The sequence below is a fragment of the Canis lupus genome, chromosome 4, assembly GCF_011100685.1.
Source record: "Canis lupus familiaris isolate Mischka breed German Shepherd chromosome 4, alternate assembly UU_Cfam_GSD_1.0, whole genome shotgun sequence".
Classification (NCBI taxonomy): Eukaryota; Metazoa; Chordata; class Mammalia; order Carnivora; family Canidae; genus Canis; species Canis lupus.
Genome location: NC_049225.1, coordinates 75,932,993 through 75,954,253, shown reverse-complemented (window position 1 = coordinate 75,954,253; position 21,261 = coordinate 75,932,993). Strand labels below are relative to the sequence as shown.

Sequence of the window (21,261 nt, the reverse complement as noted above, 5' to 3'; positions counted from 1 at the left end):
CTCTTTCACTTTTGCGTGTGCAAATGTTCTCTACCTTGCAGTCCTCGCTTGGTCGCTTCTCGTTAGAGTTTGAGCTGGACTAATGTGGATGCTTCCTCCTTGGCCTCCTCCCTTCTCGTTCCTAGCCTCAAAATTGGGGAGGGAAAGACGGGGGAGGAGAGAAAAAGAATGCTAGGGGGGCAGCCCGGGTGGCTCAGCGGTTTAGCACTGCCTTCGGCCCAGGGTGTGGTCCTGGAGACCCGGGATCGAGTCCCACGTCGGGCTCCCTGCGTGGAGCCTGCTTCTCCCTCTGCCTGTGTCTCTGCCTCTCTCTCTCTGTGTCTCTCATGAATAAATAAATAAAATCTTAAAAAAAACAAAAACAAAAAAAAAGAATGCTAGGGGATCCCTGGGTGGCTCGGTGGTTTGGTGCCTGCCTTTGGCCCAGGGCCTGATCCTGGAGTCCCGGGATCGAGTCCCGCATCGGGCTCCCGGTGCATGGAGCCTGCTTCTCCCTCTGCCTGTGTCTCTGCCTCTCTCTGTGTATCTCATAGATAAATAAATAAATAATCTAAAAAAAAAAATGCTAGCTAGTCTGTTGGGTGGGAGGCTCACCCCCCAAACACCCTCTCCCCCACCTGCACCCACTCCTTTGAGCCCCCAACAGAGTATCAGGCTAGGTCCTGGAGATGTATCAGTGAAGAAAATGAAGTCCCGTGCACGCAGGGAATTTACCTTCTGGGGAGGAAGGAAGAGGATGTCAGACAGGTATTGACCAAATGGTAGAGCTGATGGTGATTGCAGCTTTAAGAATGAAGCCCGGCAAAGACAGAGAGGAGGGAGGTGTTAATTTTATATAGGGTGGGTGTAGAGCAATCACCTGAGCAGAGCCTTGAAGGGAGAGAGGAAGCGCCCGGTAGATACCTGGAGGAAGGATAGCAAATGGAAGGTCCCAAAGCCGGAGTGCTCAGGTGCTGCAAGGAAGTTAGGGTGGCTGGAGTTGAGTGATAAGGAGACGAGATCTGCAGAAAGGTCCCTGGTAAGAATGCCAGATCTTTCATAGTAAGGACAGGAGAATACTTTTCCCCGTGAAAGCATTTCTTTCTTCCCTTTTTAAAAATTGTTTTAAAAGATTTTATTTACTTATGAGAGACTCAGAGAGAGAGAGGCAGAGACACAGGCAGAGGGAGAAGCAGGCTCCATGCAGGGAGCCCGATGGGTAATTCCATCTGGGGACCCTGGGATCACAACGGAGCCACCCAGGTGCCACTCTTCCCTCTTTCTTTCTCATTGTTTTCTCTTTACTATCCCAGTTCATTTCCAACCATTCTCTTTTCTCTTACAGTCCTTCTGATTGACTGTTTCCTTCCACCTTCCCTCCTCCCATCAATGCTTAAGTGCTCCATTTCATCTCTTCCTCATCTTCCCCATGCCCATGCCCCAGACCCTCTGCTACTGGCCTCTCCTCAATGTTTATTTATTAAAAAAAAAAAAACAAAAAAAACCTGATCATTTTTTTTTTAAAGTTTATTTAAGTAAGCCCTACATCCAATGTGGGGCTTGAACTCAACACCAAGATCAAGAGTCACATGCTCCTCCAACCAAGCCAGCCACGTGCCCCTCCTCAATGTTTAATATGAGCATTAAAAAGAAACTCAAGGGGTGAATCAGAGCTCACTCATGAAGTTTAGGGCTTTATCCCACCTTCTTATGCTACAGTAGAAACAATACCTCAATTCTCATTTGCGCCAACCTGGCTCCCCCACACCTCCTACAAAGGTACGAGTTCTAAGAACCTGTCTGATTTATCCTCTTACTCATTTGAAAAAGAGAAAATGTAGAACATTGGGGGGAAAAATCAATGTCATTGTTTTTGACAATACTGACGTTTCTCTAGGCAAAAGTTATTTGCAGTCCAAGTGTGTTGCTAGGAAAAAATATCTCCTAAGTAGGGTATTAGAACTGCATTTTAAAGGTAATTTGTCTTGAACTTCATGGAGCACTAAAGCTTTTAAGGCATCAACTGTAACTGTTTTGATAAACTTGTACTATTAGTTACTAGGCTACTTGAATAAAACTGGAGGAGAAAAGACAGGTGTTAATCACCTGCCTAGAAAGATTATTTTTAGGCCAATTTTATGCTTGGCTGCTTGGCAGGCCTTTAGAGGATGGAAGAGGCCTGCTGGCACACCCCAGTGAGCAAGCAGGTAACTAGAAAGAGGAAGGTGTGCCTCTTCTCTTTGGTAACTGTTCCTAGAGTTCAGGGTAGGTGTGGTAGTAGTGAAAATTGCTTACAACAGTGTACTCTTTAAGGAAGGAATCTGTAGGTAGGGCTCAACTTGCCATTGGCATGGGTTTATTTAAGGAAGGAGTTTGGGGGTGGACTTGGAAACCAGAAGCCTTGAGTCCTTTTCCTGGGCATTTGGTAGTGGAATTACCTGAACACGTTATTTAATGTTTCTCAACCTGTATGACAGGAATAATAATAACATTTCCCTCCCAGGACTGTGGTGAGGGTTAAATGAGGCAGCATTTTTATAAAACAACACCAAGCATAGTATATTTATGTAAAAAGAACTAGGCAGGATGATTGTGAATCTTTTCAAAATCTACCTTCTAGTAAGTGACTGTGCAACTCACTCACCCAAAACCAAAAAGTAGGTGGCTCTGGCCTAGAAAGCTTCCTGTCCCAGATGTATCCAGTCTAGCCAACATGGCAATATGCAATCCTCTAGACCAAAAACAGAAGGTGGGAGACCAATTACAACATCTGTCATCCTTCATGTCCAGAAATGGTTGGCATTGAAACAGAAAAAAATTACTCTTAGCAGTTCTTCTCCACACTTCAGCTAGAGTGAGGGGTTTATTTATTTATTTATTTTATTTTTTTATTTATTCATTCATGAGACACACACACACACACAGACCCTGATTGACTGTTTCCTTCATAAGCAGGAGACATAAGCAGAGGGAGAGCAGGCTCCATGCAGGGAACCTGATGTGGGACTCCCCAGGACTCCAGGATCACTCCCTGGGCCGAAGGCAGGGGCTAAACCACTGAGCCACCCAGGGATCCCCTCGAGTGAGGGGTTTAAAATGTAAATCTGATCAAACCCTTCTGTGCTTCCCCTCAGTCTTAAGATAAAGCAAAACTTTTACAGGGCTTCCAGAGTCCTGTGTAGTCAGGCCTACCAGCCTTTTCTAGTGTCTTCCTTCTCCTCTTTATTCCAGTTACACTGGCCTCCTATTTGCCATGCTCCCCCTGCCCCCCCCCCCACCATAGGAGGGCTTTGTGTGTTCTCCCCAGCCAGAATGTTCTTCCTTCTCTTCAACTAGTTAATCCTCCTGCTTCAAGATCTCCACTCAGTCAATTCCTCCTCAGGCTTTCCTGACTCCCTGATCCATCAGACCCTTATTATGCTCTCAGAGCACCAGGCATCCCTCCTGAAGTTGCCTTTGTGACAGCTGCAATCTCCTGCTTACTGCATGGTTGTTTGATTAACATTATTTCTCCCATCAAACTACAGCTTGATGAAGGCAGGGTGCCAATATTGGGTGCCTGGTGATAGGCACCCAGTAAGTACTTGTTGAATAAATGAACCAGGCAGGGCACAGCTTCATCTTTGATGATTCACAAGGCAGTTTCAGGAACCTGTAATGCCTCAGGGTCATCATTAAGAACTTCAATTAGCATCTGAGGGCAATGAGAAAATGTTAATTGGCAGACCCATTAACCACAAGGTGGAGCTAGCCTGAGAGGGCCTGTCCCTAAACTCACTCCAACAAATCTAGTCACCTTTAGTCACATGTTTGAGTGGAGACCTGGTATCCTGAAAGGCCTCATTAGAATACAAACTTGTCAGCCAGGGAGGATACCCTAGGAGCAAGGCTTGGGAGGATGAGGGCTTGGTCTCTGAAGCTGTACCCATATGGCTTCAAATCTCAGCTCTCATTACCTGCTCTGTAACCTCAGCCACAACCTGTCTGTGCTTCATTTTCTCCTCAGTAAATAGAGATGATACAGTGGTGTCTACAGCAAGGGATTGTTGGTAGGGCTTTAACAGCTTCCTAAAGATTCTAGATCAATGTTGGGTTCATTGCAAGTACTGTGAGTGTTGGCTGGTTATTCTAACCATGACCCATTCTTGTCACCGCCAGAGAATAAGCCAAAGGGTAGGATGGGTTTTTTTTGGGAGGGGAAGGGGAAGGTCCAGTCCACGGTGGCATAGAATGGGCAGGACCAGGTTAGGGAAGAGGGCACAGAGGATCATAGGGAGGCATGCAAGAGGAGGCAAGGGACAAACTGCTGCTGTGTTGTTTCCCTGAGAACCCAGGGAGGGAGCAAGAAGGCAGGAAACTCTCTTGGAACCTGTGATGGTCTCCCAGGATAATTACACTCATTGCATTTGGGGCTAATAAAGAAAGGACAGGAAATGAGGCCCAAACTCTGGGCCTGACTTGGACAACCTGAGATTCCAGGCATTCTGGGGCCTTACCAACTCAGGCAGGTGGTGCTGGGAGGGGACAGCACATGGAGAACAACAGAGTCAGGCTAGGAAGCTGACCCACTGTCAGACTGGCTCTTAAGGGCCAATTGGGATAGAACAATGTTCATAATTCAAAGGGAAAGTTCTGATATTCATCAAGAAAACCTTAACTGAGGATGCACTCCAGGTGGTGGGCGTGACAGTGAAAGACCAGGAAACCTTCCCCTCTAAATTCTTCCATCCCCACCTGTCCTCTCCCTCCTTCCTCCTTCTCTCCCTTCCCCTCTACTCTCTCCTCTCTTCCCTTGGAGGAGTAGCCGTGTGGTCTGGGAGATGTGCTGTATTAAGAATATTCTTCCGAATCCAATTGCAGTTCTTGAGTTTTTGGCCAAAGGATGGGAATGGTGGATAAATGGATGGAGGCATGAAGGACTTTGAAAGAATTAAGGAAAACTGAGAACCATGGTCCCAGGTCAGACACTAGGGCCATCCACAGAGATAAAATGCATCATCCTTGATCAACACAGTGACACCTACTGGTGCAAATGGGGGGTTAGAGCAAAGATTAGGTATTTCATCTCAATAAGAGAGTTTATAATATAGTGGTTTCTTATAGGGCTAGATTTTGTGGATTCAAATCCTACACCACATACTAGTTGTGTAGACCAAGGACAAGTTATATAACCTCTCTGAGAGATCCCTGGGTGGCGCAGTGGTTTAGCGCCTTCCTTTGGCCCAGGGTGCGATCCTGGAGACCCGGAATCGAGTCCGACTTTGGGCTCCCGGTGCATGGAGCCTGCTTCTCCCTCTGCCTATGTCTCTGCCTCTCTCTCTCTCTCTCTCTCTCTGTGTGTGACTATCATAAACAAATAAAACATTAAAAAAAATTCTATTTAAAAAAATAAAAAATAACCTCTCTGAGATCCAGTTCCTTCAGGAACTAATAACACTAGTTCATATGGTTGTTGTGGACATTAAATGAATTAATACATATTAAGTTCTTAGAACATTGCTTGACACATAGCAAGTGCTCAATACAATCCTTTTCATTACCGTAAAGACTAAATAGATATTACCAATGTCTTTAGAAATAAGGATCTCTTGGCACAGATAGTCTCTTATCTCTGTCACCCTGTTATACTAATTTTTTTCTATTTAATTTTTAAATTGAAATATAATTCACCTGCCGTAAGACTCACCCTTTCAAAGCATTCAATTCAGGTTTTTTTTTAGTATATTCATAAAATTGTGCACCTCTCACTACTAATTTCAGAACATTTTCCTGACTCCATTACCAAATCCTGAACCTATTAGTAGTCATTCCCCATGCCCTATTCCTCCAAGTCTCTGGTAACAGCACTAACCTATTTTTTGTCTTTATGGATTTGTCTATACTGGACATTTAATATATATTTTTTAAATATTTTATTTATTTTTTCATGAGAGACACAGAGAGAGAGAGGAAGAGACACAGGCAGAGAAAGAAGCAGGCTCCATGCAGGAAGCCCAATGTGAAACTCGATCCTGGGACTCCAGGATCATGTCCTGGGCTGAAGGCAGCCACTTAACCGCTGAGCCACCCAGGTGTCCCATGGACATTTAATGTAAATGGAATCATATGACTTAAAGCTTTTTGCATCTGGCTCCTTTCACTTAGTTTAATGTTTTCATGTTTCCTTTATGTTACAGCATATATTGGTACTTCATCCCTTTTTTATGACTGAATAATATTCCATAGTTTGGATATACCTCATCTATCATTCATAAGTTGATGGACATTTGGGTTGTTCCTAATATTTGTCTATTAAGAATAATGCTACTATTAACATTTGTGATGATAAACTTTATGTGTCAACTTGACTGAGATAAGGATAACTGGTAAAACATTATTTCTGGGTGTGTCTGTGAGGGTGTCTTTGGAAGAGATTAGCATTTTTTTTTTTTGAGATTAGCATTTGAATCAGTAGACTGAATAAAGATGCCCTCACTTATAGGAGTGGGCATCACCCAATCTGTCAAGGCCCTGAATAGAACAAAAGGGCAGAGGCCTGGAGAATTTGCTCTTTCTGCCTGAGCTGAGACATTCGTCCTCCCTTGCCCTCGGACTTGGAGCTCCTGGTTCTTGGGCCTTTCAGCTCCAACAGGGGCTTACATTTTGGTTCTGATTCTCAGGCCTTCAGACTTGGACTAAATTTTGTTACCAGCTTTCCTGGTTGTCTAGCTTGCAGATAGGTGACTGAGAGACTTCTTGGCCTCTATAACGATGTGAGCCAATTCTTATAATAAATATCCTCTTATATATATTACTGTACATCCTATTGGTTCTGTTATTCTGGAGAACCCTGACTAATACGAAATTTTGCATAGACATGCTTTCAGTTCTCTCGAGTGCAATTTCTGGTACACACTTAAACTCCAACTTTCTAAATACTTCTAACTTTCTTTCTCTGCACAGCCACTGCCCTAGTTTGTCTCTTGCCAAGGCCACTTCAAAAGCCTACTAGTTGATCTTTCTAAGGATCTAATCCTCTCAATCCCATTTTCTACATAATTATCAAAGGATCTAATAAATAATAATAGTAAGAACAACTATTTACATTATAATAATTCATTCTTTTAAAAAACCTGAGGTAGGGGGATCCCTGAGTGGCGCAGCGGTTTGGCACCTGCCTTTGGCCCAGGGCGCGATCCTGGAAACCGGGCATCGAGTCCCGCGTCAGGCTCCTGGGTGCATGGAGCCTGCTTCTCCCTCTGCCTATGTCTCTGCCTCTCTCTCTCTCTCTCTCTCTGTATGACTATCATAAAAAAAAAACCCTGAGGTAGAGACTACTATACTTATTCCAATTAGAGATGATAAAACTGAGTTCACAAAGCTAGTAAGTGGCAGAGGCAGGATTTAAATCTAATATCACCCTGACTCCAAAATGCCTAACCTCTAAGACGTACCACCTTCTTGAAACACCTCTGGCCAACATGTCACCACCCTACTGAAGACCTTACAAAGACTACCACTTACCTAAAGTAAAAACATGACCTATTATTTATTGTACATGGCTATATCTCATTCATAAATTCCTGGAACATTTATATTATCAACTCACTATTTTATTCTGAAGCATCCCATACTTTGCATTTCCTCACATATATCAGACTTGTCATTTCTTGCTTGATGTCTTTCTTTATCCCAGGAAAGAATGTAGTAAATTCCACAGAGTCAGGAACCATGTCTGTTTTATCCACTGTTAAATTCCCAATGCCTAGGACAATGGCAAGAACATAGTAGTCACTTGATAACTATTTGTGGGATGAATGAAGTAGTTCTGTGTTTTCATCTCTTGAGGACAATGGTTTATGATATGTATCTTTGGTATCTCCCTCCACCCTCCTCCGACTACCACCTGCCACAGTACTAAGCACATAAGACATGCCAACCTGTTTTAGTCCTCCCAGCTCCTTGATACTTGGCACAGGTTATCAGCTCCCAAGTCTCAACATCAGTGTTGTAAGGGTTTCTTTGTGTGTCAGTAACACATTCTGAGGAATCGGAAGAACATGCAGAACTCAAAGCAGCCATAAAGAATAGCTATTTAGGGGCTTGGAGAAGAGTCTAAGCCATGCTGTGATCTCATTTAGAGATTGACATGAAATTAGCGAGTGATTTTGGAAGGGCATATTGGTGACAGAAACTAAATTGTTAATGTTTAACTTATTTTTAATTTTTTTAATTTATTCATTCATGAGAGACACAGAGAGAGAGGCAGAGACATAGGCAGAGAGAGACGCAGGCTCCTCACAGGGAGCCCGATGCGGAACGCGATCCCCGACCCCGGGATCATGCCCTGGGCCAAAGGCAGACGTTCAACTGCTGAGCCACCCAGGTGTCCCATAGTTGTTGAACTTAAATGACCATATATGGCCAGTGACTACCATATTGGATAGTACAATACTAGGATCAGATGACCTGGTTCAAATCCTGGTTCTACTATATGACTGACCAATTTGCTTAACCTCCTTGTACCTGCTCTCTTCACCTATAATATAGGGAAAATAATAATAGTACTGTTATCATAAATGTGGTGTGAGAATTAAGTAACTACATATACACATCAAACTAGCATGGGGGTGGCTAGAGAAAGAGGCTGACTGACATACCAAAAAATGGGTCATCTAGTCCACCTGATTAATAGAGCGCCTCCTCTGCTGGAAACACCCTGTCATGGGCATTTGCACAGTATAGTAGTTTCCTATTGCTGCCATAACAAATACTACAAACTTTTTGACCTGTAACCGCACACATCATCTTACAATTCTGTAGATAACCCAATCCATTTTTCCATTGTAAACATAAGGAAATAGGTCTAGGGAGGTAAGTGACTTGCCCAAGATCACAGAACTCCTTAGCCACAGGGGCACATCCAGACACATCTGACTTCTACTCAAAAGCCAATTTCATTTCAACATAGAGATTTATTACTTATGATTAGTATGGATAATAGCAACCCCAACTTTGCAACATAAACTTACATTAAGTACCCTTATTCTCTTTTACACAGAAATACCAGGAAGAGGGCAGTCCGGGTGGCTCAGTGGTTTAGCGCTGCCTTCAGCCCAGGGCGTGATCCTGGAGACCTGGGATCGAGTCCCACGTCGGGCTCCCTGCATGGAGCCTGCTTCTCCCTCTGCCTGTGTCTCTGCCTCTCTCTCTCTCTCTGTGTTTCTCTTGAATAAGTAAAATCTTATCAAAACAAAACAAAAAAAAGTAGTACCAGGAAGAGTAGAGGCTGGGTCTTTTGGGACTGTGCCTCACCCTTCCCTCTGCGTTTATGCTTGCGTAATCAGGCTACTTCTAGAGGACTTGTCTTCTTTGGGGAAGAGGCCTGGAGGGCCAGAATTTCTAAGAGGTGAAACAGACTTTATTTCCGCTTTTGTGGTGGTTTAAAAGAAGTTTTGCCTGTATAATGAATTAATTTTTAAATTAAAAACCTAGTTCTAAGTACATCTGATTTGCACCCATCTTAGAAATACAGTCATTTGTACCCTGGCTCCCCCACTCCCACCTACCTTGAATCTGCTTTCTAGCTGTCACATTGCCCCTTCATCTCCCCTTCCTCTGTCCACTCCACACTCCACCTGTGCGGTCAGCACCCCCGTCCCCTTGCTGCTGCAACCCAGCTAGGCTGGAGGCCAGGAGCATTTGAGAGACCCCTTCTCTGCCTGGAAGGCCTTGGAGTTGTCATCCTCCTGCAGAGATCCAGTCAGAGCCCCAGAGCCCCTGGGCTTGGCTGTAACTCCACAAAGGCCTCTCTCCTGCCCTTACCAGCAAGGACCTGAAGTAGCAGTCAGCCTCCAGTACTTTCAGAAAGGACTCCAAGCCGAGGTAGCCTCACCCTCACCTTCCTGGTTTCTCCTAGCCACATCTCAGAGCCCAACAGGCAAGGTTCTGTGTAAGTGGGGTAGGAACTGTACATTTAAATGTCTAAACATGTGAGTGTGGAGCAAGTGGAGCTGTCTTAACTGCAGTGGGAGTGCCAATTGTTTCAACCACTTGGGGAAATTGTCAGACAGTATCTGTTCAAGCTCAACAAGTGCAGACTTACTGCCTAGCCATACTTCTCCTGGATATACCTACAGAAATGTGTATTTACATATTTACTAAAAGATCTGTTCAAGAATATTCATGGGAACAGCTATTTATATCATTGAAAGTTGGACGCTCTCCAAGTATTCATCAACAGTCAAATGGGTAAAATAAATTCTACTCTATTCATATAAGAGAACATTATTAGCAAAGAGAATGAATGAATGATCAGTATATGCAGCAGCATAGATGGTACTCACAAAGATATGATTGAGAAAAAAAAGACATAAATAAGTACAGGTTATATGTTATTTTCATGAAATTTGTCTTCCCTTCCCCCCCAGTTTTATTGAGATATGATTGACATATTATGTAAGTTGACGATATACAATGGGATGATTTGACACACATATATATTGTGAAATGGTGACCATAATAAAGTTAGTTAACACATCCATTACCTCACATGATTATAATTTTTTACATGAAGTTCTGACTAAAAACAGGCAAAATTAATCTCTAGTGTTGTAAGTCAGGATAGGATTTGAACCGAGGCATCTTATTCCAAATCTAGGTCTCTTAGTCATTATGGCATTTTGCCCCCAAGGAAGAAGAGCACCTTTTTTGCCAAGAACCTGTACTATAGGCATAGAGACATGATGTGGTCTTGTATTGGCAAAATGGCCTCCAGAATTCAGCTTGCCTGCAGACAAGTCTCGTGGCCTCCAGTATTAGTGAGATTATATTCAGCTTCAAATAATTGAAAGCTGACTAGTAAATATGAACAATAAGTACATTTATTGCTTACTTAGCATGAAGTCCTAGGACTGGTTAAATGGCTCAGCATCACTAAGCACTCTTGGCTTCGCCATTACCAGGGTATTAGCTATTCTTCCTCTCGTATGTTATCTCCTGGTCACAAGATGGCTGCTGATGCTCCAACTACACAAGAGGAAGGGGCAAAGGAAAAAGGATTTTTTTAATGGCCAACATTCTTTTCCATCTCATTGGCCATAACTGATCGATGTGCCCACCCCTAAGCCCATTATTGAAAAAGGGGAATAGTAGTTCAATGATTGTCTTACACAAATCATTATTCACCCCCTGGGGTTCTGTTGCCGAGGTTCCCACCCATTACAAAATAAGGGTTCTGTTAGGAAAGAGAGGGAATGGCTGCTGTGTTAGTCTGTTAGGGCTCTAGCCAACTAGAGGCTGTAGAGTCCAATGTCAGGGTCCAGCAGGGGTCAGTTTCTGTTAAATATTCTCTTCCTCTTTGGAAACAGGTGTGCTGTGCTCTCATGTGCTCTACCTTTCTCGGAATGTGTGTTAGGAGTGGGAGAGAGTGAGAGAGAGAAAGAGCAAGTTCTCTGATATCTCTTCTTATAAAGGCCCTAATTCCATCATGAGAGCCCCACCCTCATGACCTCAATTAACCCTAACTGCTCCCAAAGGCCTCATCTTCAAATATTATCACAGTGGGCATAAGGACTTCAACATATGAATGGGGGGGAGGGGGACACAAACATTCTGTTCATAACAGCTGCCAAGTAGGCAATAAATAGCATCTGCCATTCCTTCTCTGTGGGATGATTAGGTGGTCCCAGCTGATATCAACCTGGGGAATACGTTGGTTGCAGGCAACATCAAAGATGCAATCATGGTACTCTCAGCAATAGTGAAATCATGTTTCTCTAGCCACTCAGGCCCAACGCATTCTCTCACATTCTCCTTCACGGACCTCCAGAGCTTGGGACGCCTAGTGAACGGGCTCTATACACAATGTCCTTGATGATCTTAGTCATCACAGGGCAGGCTGAGTGTGGGTGGGTATTGCTTCTGTCATAAGATCTGGTTTATCCCAAAGAGCCTAGAACCTGTGATGATGTACAGTAGCCTATTGGCAATTTCCTGAGGTCCCTGTCCATGTACTCTTTGTCTGCCTATGCCCTCTGTCTCCGCCACAACTTCATGGTTATCCACGTTGCTCAATTTTGAGGCAAGGCCTGGGGATGGGTATGTCTAGTCTCCTGGATAGAGGAAGTCAATATAACAGATTAATATTTCACCAACAGTAATCTACATACTTCCTCGCTTGATATCTTCAGATGCCTTCCTTTCTACTACCTTCACTCCAGAAAGCTGGACCTGAGTCATTCACTTCTCTGTGGGTATGAAAATTAGGGATCTTTGATTACAGGCAATAGAAACCAACTCTGGCTGATGAAATCCATAGGGGACTTTTGAAGAGATTATAGAAAGCTCACCTGCTTAGCAAGAAGGCCAGAGGATCAGGCTGGGAATTGGATAGGAACAAAGTCATCTCTGGAACGTAAAGAAGCAGGAGCTGCAGAAATAGTCTGGATGAACACCACTGTCTAATGAATGAAAGCTAACCATTTTCAATTCCATTCTCTGCAGAACATTTGAACTAAAGGCAGGGTCAATTTCAGATGGATTGCACATTTAAATGTGAAAGGAAAAGTCAATAAAGCCTTTAGAGGAAAACAGAGAAGAGCCCTTTTCGGCCAGAGACAGCAGGGCAGGGTATCACATACAAGCCAGGCTTGTCTAGGGGAGGACTCCTAATCTAGACCAGGCATGGGAGGTGGAGGCAGCACCCCGGGTTTGGAGGGGGTGTGCCTGTGGCCTACGGGTTTGAGAAGCTTAAGCACAGCAGATACTAGGCCTGTGGCAGCCTGTTTCCAGGTCCCTTCCGTGGTGGCTTGGGTATTCCCAATACCCCTCCATTCTTAGGGTCAGCTCAGCCTGCTGGAAAAAGGCCTCAAGGCCCACACTTGAGCAGGGACAGATATCATGCATGTCCTCTCCCAGCAAAGGTGCTCAATTAGCTGGAGGCGAAAGATAGGAAACCAGCTTAGCAAGTGCAGAAATCCATCATTCCCAGGGAAGCTCTCTGAGACAGTGAGGCACACAGCTCTGAGATCAGAGAGGTTGAAATTCAGGCCCACAGGTTACTTCAGCAGAGGAATAGAGCAGTGGGAGCAGAGACCACATGTTTTGCCTATGTTTTAATGAAAAACAACTATGGCTCTTGTGCCAGACCTGTTCTAAGCACTTCACATGCACCATCTTTTCAATCCTCCTGATAACTGTCGTGTAGGTTGCTATTCCTCTCCTCATTTTACAGATGAGGAAACTGAGGCTCAGAAAGTTTAAGGCACTTGCCTCAGATCACACTTCGTGTCAACTTGACTGGGCCATGGGGTGCCCAGATGTTTGGTCGAATCTTATTCTGAGCAGACTGTGAGGGTGTTTTTGGATGAAGTTAACATTTGAATCAGTAGACTGAGTAAAAGTCTGTAGACTGAGGGAAAAGGCAGAGCTGGGATTTAAATGTTAGCAACATGGCTCCAGAGATCCTTCACCACTGTACCCTGTATTGCCTCTCGTGTAAGCCAGGCAGATAAACATAGACCCCAAAGCAGACTATTTGAGTAAGGACTGGCAACCAGAATGCATCAGCGGTCAAGGAGACACAGACACAGATGCATTCCAAGGTTGAGAACTAGAGAGCCAGAGCGGGTGGAGAGCAGGAGGGAGTGTCACAGAGCTAGGGTGTGAGAGTGTGGCCATGCTGAGGCACGATTCCGTGCAGCTCTCGTTCACCTTGTACCTCTCCTTGGAGGGCTCCCAAATGTGCTTCTTGATTTTTTAAAAAAGATTTTATGTATTTGAGAGAGAGAGATACAGAATGGGAGCAGGGGGGAGTGGGGAGGGGCAGAGGAGAGAGAGAGAGAGAGAGAGAATCTCAAGTAGACTCCATGCTGAGCCCAGAGCCTGGTGTGGGGCTTGATCTCACAACCCTGAGGTCATCACCTGAGTTGGAATCGAGAGTCAAATTAACTGACTTAACTATCAGGAACCTTCTTTTTCTTTCTTCGTCCGTGTCGATCGAATCCTCCGTACTTCCTTCCTTCGGTCTTTCTTCGTTCTTTATTTAGTTCGGTTCTTTCTTTATTTTTTTTCTTCTTTCTTTGTTCTGTATCTTTCTTCTTTCTGCCTTTCTTGCTTCTGTCGTTTTTTTTCTTGTCTTTCTTTCTTTCCTTCTTCTTTCTTTCTTTCTTGATTTTATTTTTGAAGTAATCTCTACACTCAACGTGAGGTTCAAACTGACACCCCAAGATCAAGAATTCAGTGTTCTACTGACTGAACCAGCCAGGTGCCCCTGTCCTCCAAATATGTTTCTCTTAACATCTCTGTGAGACTTCTAACGCTAAGTTGATAATGAGAATCTTGGGTTCCCTCATAATTCCACGGTGGAACTTGCCCAGCAAATCCTACTGCTTTGAGGATTTTTGCATACATCGGACTTCTTCAATACCTTCATATATATATATATATCATACATGGATAATATGTGGTATACATGTTTATTGCAAGGAATTGGCTCATGCGGTTATGGAGAGTGAGAAGTCTCAAGATGTGCAGTTGGCAAGTAGGAGGGCCAGGAGAGTTTATATGTAATTTCAGACCAAGTCCAAAGGCCTGGGAACAAGGAGAGTGATGGTGTAAGTTTCAGTAAAAAAAAAAAAAAAACAAAAAAAAACACACACAGGCTCAAGAGTCAATGTTCTAGTTTGAGTCCAAAGGCTGAAAAAGACCAATGTCCCAGCTCAAGCTGTTAGGCAAGAAGAGCTCCTTTTTACTTGAAGGAGGGTCAGTTTATTTTGTTCTATTGTTGATTAGATGAAGGCCATCTATGTGAAGGAGGGCAATCTGCTTCAACCAGTCTCCTGATTCGAATGTGAATCTCATCCAAAACCACACAGCAGACCCAGAATAAGGTTTGATCAAATGTCTGGGCACTCCAAGGTCCAGTCAAGTTGATGCATAAAATTAACCATCAAGGGGTGCCTGGATGGCTCAGTTGGTTGAACCTCTGCCTCTTCTTGGTTTTGGCTCAGGTAATGATCTCATGGGTTGTGGGATCAAGCGGTGCATAGGGCTCCACACTCAGCAGGGAGTCTTGCTTAAGGATTCTCTCCCTCTTCCCTTCCCCCTCACTCTCTCCTCCAAATGAACAAATAACTAAATCTTTAAAAAAAATTTTAACCTTCATTGGGATGCCAGGGTGGCTCAACGGTTGAGTGTCTGCCTTTGGCTCAGGGCGTGATCCCTGGGTACTGGGATCGAGTCCTGTATCAGGTTCCCCAAGGGGAGCCTGCTTCTCCCTCTGCCTGTGTCTCTGCCTCTCTCTGTGTGTCTCTCATGCATAAATAAATAAAATCTTAAGAAAAAAAATTTAACCATAACACTGTCCTTCATTTTTTAATTGGAATTAAATGCTCCAAGTCCCAAACTATTATCCTGGTTACTTTTAAAGGGTGTGATTCCAGGAGGGGAAGAAGAACTTTAGTGTTTAAAAAGAGGATTAAGAGCAGCCCGGGTGGCTCAGGGGTTTAGTGCTGCCTTCAGCCCAGGGTGAGATCCTGGAGACCCGGGATTGAGTCCCGTGTTGGGCTCCCTGCATGGAGCCTGCTTCTCCCTCTGCCTGTGTCTCTGCCTCTCTCTCTCTCTCTCTCTGTCTCTCTGTGTGTCTCTCATGAATAAATAAGTCTTTAAAAAAAATAAAAATAAACAGAGTATTAAAAATAAATAGTGGAACTTTGAGTAAATGGTGCCTTTGGGGGGTACTTTTCTATATTTTTTGGTGCATTTCCAAATTAAAAAATGTTACATTAAAAATAATGATCCAACTGCCAGTTATAGAAAATGCAGAGGGCAAAGGAATATGTTTAATAAACCATGTGATACAATAAGCAAAATCCATGACTATTGGAAGTTATTCAGGATAAACAACCTAGTTTCTTCAATAGATAAATTGCAAGTGTTATAAAAAGAAGTAAAAGGAAAATCTATGATTAAATGAGATTTTAAAAACAGGAATCATTTGCAAGATGTGGACATTATTTGGAATCTCAGTTTTTAAAAACCCCAAAAAAATTAAAACAAAAATTCATAGCATTTATGAGACAATTGGAAATTTAAACAGTGACAGGACATTTGACACTAGCAAGTCTTTTTTTAAAAAAGTGTGATGATTGTATTGTGGCTATGTTTTAAAAACTTATCTTTTAAAGAAACATACTCACATTTTTTTAAAAAGATTTTTTAAATTTATTTATGAGAGACCCAGAAAGAGAGGCAGAGACACAGGCAGAGGGAGGAGAAGCAGGCTCCATGCAAAGAGCCTGATGTGGGATTTGATCCTGGGTCTCTGGGATCACTCCCGGAGCCAAAGGCAGACACACTCAACCACTGAGCCACCCAGGCATCCCAGCATACTCAAAATTTTAAGGATAAAAGAATATTATGTCTGAGATTTGCTGAAAAATAATTTGGACTCTACATGTTGGCAAATTGAACACCAATAAAAAATAAAAATAAAAATAAAAATAAAAATAAAAATAAAAATAAATAATTTGGACAGGGGCAGCCCGGGTGGCTCAGCGGTTTAGCGCTGCCTTCAGCCCAGAGCCTGATCCTGGAGACCCGGGATCGAGTCCCACATCGGGCTCCCTCCACGGAGCCTGCTTCTCCCTCTGCCTGTGTCTCTGCCTCTCTCTGTGTGTCTCATGAATAAATAAATAAAATCTTTAAAAACAAAACAAAACAAAAAACCCTAAGAGGGAGGAGGAAAACTTAAAAAAATTTTTGGACAAGGGTGTGGATAGGGCAGGGTTGTCACAGGTTGATAGTTTAGGGGATTAAGTGATACATAGAGGGTTCATAATACTATTTGGTCTACTTTTGTGTAAGTTGGATATTCTTCATCGATAGATTTAGGGATGCCTGGGTGGCTCAGTGGTTGAGCGTCTGCCTTCCGCTCAGGGCATGATCCTGGAGTCCCGCATTGGGCTCCCTGCACGGAGCCTGCTTCTCTCTCTGCCTATGTCTCTGCCTCTCTCTGTATCTCTCATGAATAAATAAATAAAATCTAAAAAAAAAAATTAAAGAAATTTATATGTCCAGCACAATTTAATTGTCGGTAATTATTTCTGCCCCTGCAACTGCAAAAGACTTATTTAAAAACTTACAGGTTCACTCAAAAGTTGAAAGTTTCAGATGCTAAGAAAATTTCATCTCCGTCTTCCTCCTCCTACACAACATAATTGTCATTCCGGCTGCAGAACCAAACTCATGTGAAACCACATACAACACAAAGTAAATTGTCAGCTCACTTCTGGTTTCTGGCTGCAACTCAGCCTGGAGTTGGCTGTGTTCCTTCAGGTTCTCAGGCGAAGCCTTTGTTGAGACTCTTCCTGCTACAGAGACGGCACCAGACACCAGGGCTTATGCAAAACCCAGAGGGGTCACCAAAATGATTAAGACAGGGGCCCTGCTCTCAAGAATGTGAATCCACCATTCCACCCAAATGGAGAACCATCCCCATTTCCCAGAGCATCTTCAAGAGTGTGAGATTCCAGATACATTGGACTCTCCTCAGCTCCTTTCTCTCACTACACCTCCTAGAGTTCATCCTGTTTCACAGCTTTATACTCATCTAAAAGGTGATAATTCCTAGGTTCACATCTCCAGCCCTGCCTTCTCTCCTGATTGCCACTCAGATGTTCACCTGTTTTCAAGACATTCCCATCTCAATGACGAAGAGGATTCTAGAACTACTAAGTAACAGGGTTCCTGTTGCTGACTCAAGGTGCTCTCCCACCCCTCTCTGCCCCTACCAGGAAGTCATTTTGATGCTTCTCTTTTCTTCATTTTCCATATCCAGCTGTTTACTAAATTCTCTGGACTCTACCTTCAAACTATTCCCCAAATCTGTCTCCTGCTCACCACTTTACCACTGCCATTTTGGTCCAAATCACTAGTATCTCTCATTTGGGTTACTGTAGTAACCTTCCAACTAGTTTTGCTGCTTCTTGACTTATCACTGGTATCAATGAAGAGTAGGCTTTATTTATTTATTTTTTTTTTTAAGAGTAGGCTTTAAAGATACTAATCAGATTGCAAGTCACCCTCCTACTTCCCTCTGAAGTCTCTCTAGTGGCTTCCTTTCCTACTTAAAATGAAATTCAAATTCCTTGCTTGGCTGACAGGCTCCTTGGTGATCTGAACCCTGCCCACCCACTGTTTCCCACTCCCCTTGGCTCATTCTCCCGTAGCCACTGGACTTTATGATGCTCTTTGAATGTTTGCTCCAGCCTCAGGTCCTGATATCTGCTCTTCCTATTCTAGTTTATTCTTCCTTAAAACTTCTAATGGCTTGTTCTGTCCCTTGGTTCAAGTGCCAACTTAGATGTTAGGTTCTAAAATGCCTTCTCAAGAAAAAAAAAATGCCTTTTCTCTGCCCTATACCAAAGAGCCTTACCTCTGCTTCGCATTTACCCTTCTATTTACCTTATTTTTTTGTATAGCACTTATCACCACTTAAAATGATATGTTTATGTTTATTTTTTTATTTTCTGTTTCCTTCCCTTCCTCTTCCTAGGAATATAGGCTTCATGAAGTCAAGGAAGGGATTGTGTGTTTCACTGTTGTATCTCTAGGGCCTTAACTCAGTGATTGAATAAATATTTGTTGAGTGAATTGAATGAGTGAATCTTCCAGGACTAGCCTGATATGAATTTATCTCTTCTAGAGAATGGGAAAATGAAAATGCCAGTTTGTTATCCTACTTAGAATCTCAAAGATGCAGGCATGAGCTATGAGGTTCATGTGAATTTCCCCACAGGCTACCAGGGATTCTTTCCTCAAAAGAGCCTGGTGCCTGGTACATTGGGACTGACATGTGACCCCTAAAGCTGTACCCACATTCAACTAGAGATCACTAACTTTACCTTAACCTTCCTGGTGGTGTTCTAGAAGCAAAGCAACTCACCAACAGGAACACTCATACTTGGCCCATGAGCCCTGTTTAGGTTGCTGAGGAGAGAGGGTTTGAATGCAGCCTTGATAAGAGTCTCAAATGATCTTTAGGCTCAGCTGTCTTGTAACTATCTCCTGGGGAGAAAAGTCTTGGGCTAAAATGAAAACATTACTTTAGCTTCAGAGCTGTGGAGAACAGTACAGGGTGGCTCTGTTTTGTGGCTTATGTAGTGTAACCCAGGTTGGAAGAAAGGGTTTCACTTCAGCAGGAACTGAGAGGAGTTGTACCTCACCTGTGACTCCAGAGACATGAGAGGTTTTCTAGGGGATGGTGGGGGCACCAGCCATAGGGGGGAGGGTAAAGACTTGTGTAGCCAGTCACGGCATGTGTCTGGTGAGTAGTGACTATTGGAATGATAGGCAAGGTACATGGTAAACACTGGGGATGTGACCAACGGGGGCTGGATTAAATTATGTTTAGAGCCCTTTGATTTTTTTTTTAAAGATTTTATTTATTTATTTTTTTGTTGAGAGAGAGAGAGAGAAAGCATGAGCAGAGGGGAGAGGCAGAGGGAGAGGGAAAAGCAGACTCTGCTGAGCAGGGAGCCCAACACAGGGCTTGATCCCAGGACCCTGAGATCATGACCTGAGCTGAAGGCAGGCGCTTAATCAACTGAGCCACCCAGGGACCCCTATGGCCCTTTGATTTTTTAAAATTAATTAATTAATTAATTGCCCTTTGATTTTTAAAAGATTTATTTATTTTAGAGAGAGAAAGAGAGTTGTGCAAGTGGGGGGAGGGGCAGAGAGAGAGAATCTTAAGCAGACTCCTCACTGAGCGGGGAGCCCGATGCAGGGCTTGATCCCCCAACCCTGAGGGCCAAAATCAGGAGTTGGATGCTCAACTGACCAAGCCAGCCAGGTGCCCCTATGGCCTTTTGATTTTTAAAACAGGTAATTATATATTTTAGAACAATTTCTATTTTTAAGAAGTGGGAGCTGGATCAGTTAGGTTTTACTGCAATGGTTTTGTGTAAAACAAACTGAAATTTCAGAGGCTTCTATCAATATCAACACCACATTTTTGTTTCTCACTCTAGGTTACTGGAGTGGTTCTGCTTCAGGCTATGAGTCTGGTTCAGGTCAACTCCCCGTGTCTCTCATGCTGGGACCAGCAGCTTCTCATGGTAGATGGCTGGGCTCCAAGAAACCAAGCCAGATCTTGCAAGCACGTTTAAAGCCTCTGCTTAGGTGACGTTCACTAATATTCCATTGACAAACCGACCACAGGGTCAAGCTCGACATCAATGGGGCATGAAAAGGTACTGCCCTAGGAGACCCTACAAAGCCACACCGCAAAGGCTGTGGATGTTTCTTTTTTTGCTGAGAAGTGAAGGAGCAGTAACCCAATATCCTACAGGGCCCATCAAGGCTGTTTAGAGGCACAAGTGAGTTACCATGGAAACATCTTGAGTGAGAAGAGTAAAATCTCAACGATTGGGGCATGCAGCCAAGATTGTTCCTTTGTTCCTGTGACTTTGATATATATTCCTTGATTTTTACCCTCCAGGCGAAAATTTGAGCCTTCTTGATTTTTACCTCCAGGCAAAAATATGAGCCTGTGGAAGTTTGGATTACAGGGCCATGAATTTCTGTCTCTGGCAGGAAGTAGCAAAGCTGGAAGCTTGAGCACATAGAGTTTGCAATTTGTAATCTCAAGGGCTGTATGCTTAGGTGGTGAAATGCAGCAACCAGGCCTGGCATGGAAAAATAAAGCTCTTGGGTCTTTTTTCAGGTTTGCCTAAAATTACAGGTAAGATCTTCCTTGCTCTGCATTTATGAGCTTCGTTCAGCCATGACTTCTTTTCACATCTAAGAACTATAGCAACACTCAGTGTATTGACATCGTGAGAGAATCAAGGTCTCATGCAACTGATGTTTCCCTGTAATGGAAACTTGTCTCTTCAAGTGCCAAAATGGTGTTTATTTTAACCATTAAAGTAGAAATTGTCTTAAAATTTGTAATTTGTTAACTGTCTTAAAAATTGAAGGGGCTTAAACATAATTCATTCTTAAAGACTCAAGATATTTGGGGTGCTTGGGTGGCTCAGTGGGTTAAGCGTCTGGCACTTGATTTTGGCTTAGGTCATGATCTCAGGATCCTGGGATTGAGCCCCATGTCAGGCTCCCCACTCAGCAGGGAGTCTGCTTTTCTTCTCACTGGGCCCTTTCCCCTACTCTCTCTCTCTCTCTCTCTCTCTCTTTTTTTTTTTTAAGATTGTATTTATTTATTCATGAGAGAGAGAGAGAGAGAGAGAGGCAGAGACACAGGCAGAGGGAAAAGTAGGCTCCATGCAGGGAGTCCAACAT

At 43.4% G+C, this 21,261-nt stretch overlaps 1 long non-coding RNA gene across 1 annotated transcript; it reads right to left on the bottom strand.

Annotated features, from left to right (window-relative positions):
- Positions 1-7,544: 7,544 nt before the first annotated feature.
- Positions 7,545-17,605, bottom strand: LOC111095654. The gene is made up of 5 exons (XR_005357653.1): positions 17,247-17,605; positions 12,309-12,388; positions 12,129-12,229; positions 10,853-10,986; positions 7,545-7,723 (listed from the first exon to the last, which is right to left on the bottom strand). It is a non-coding gene; the product is annotated as an uncharacterized LOC111095654 (long non-coding RNA).
- Positions 17,606-21,261: the final 3,656 nt, after the last annotated feature.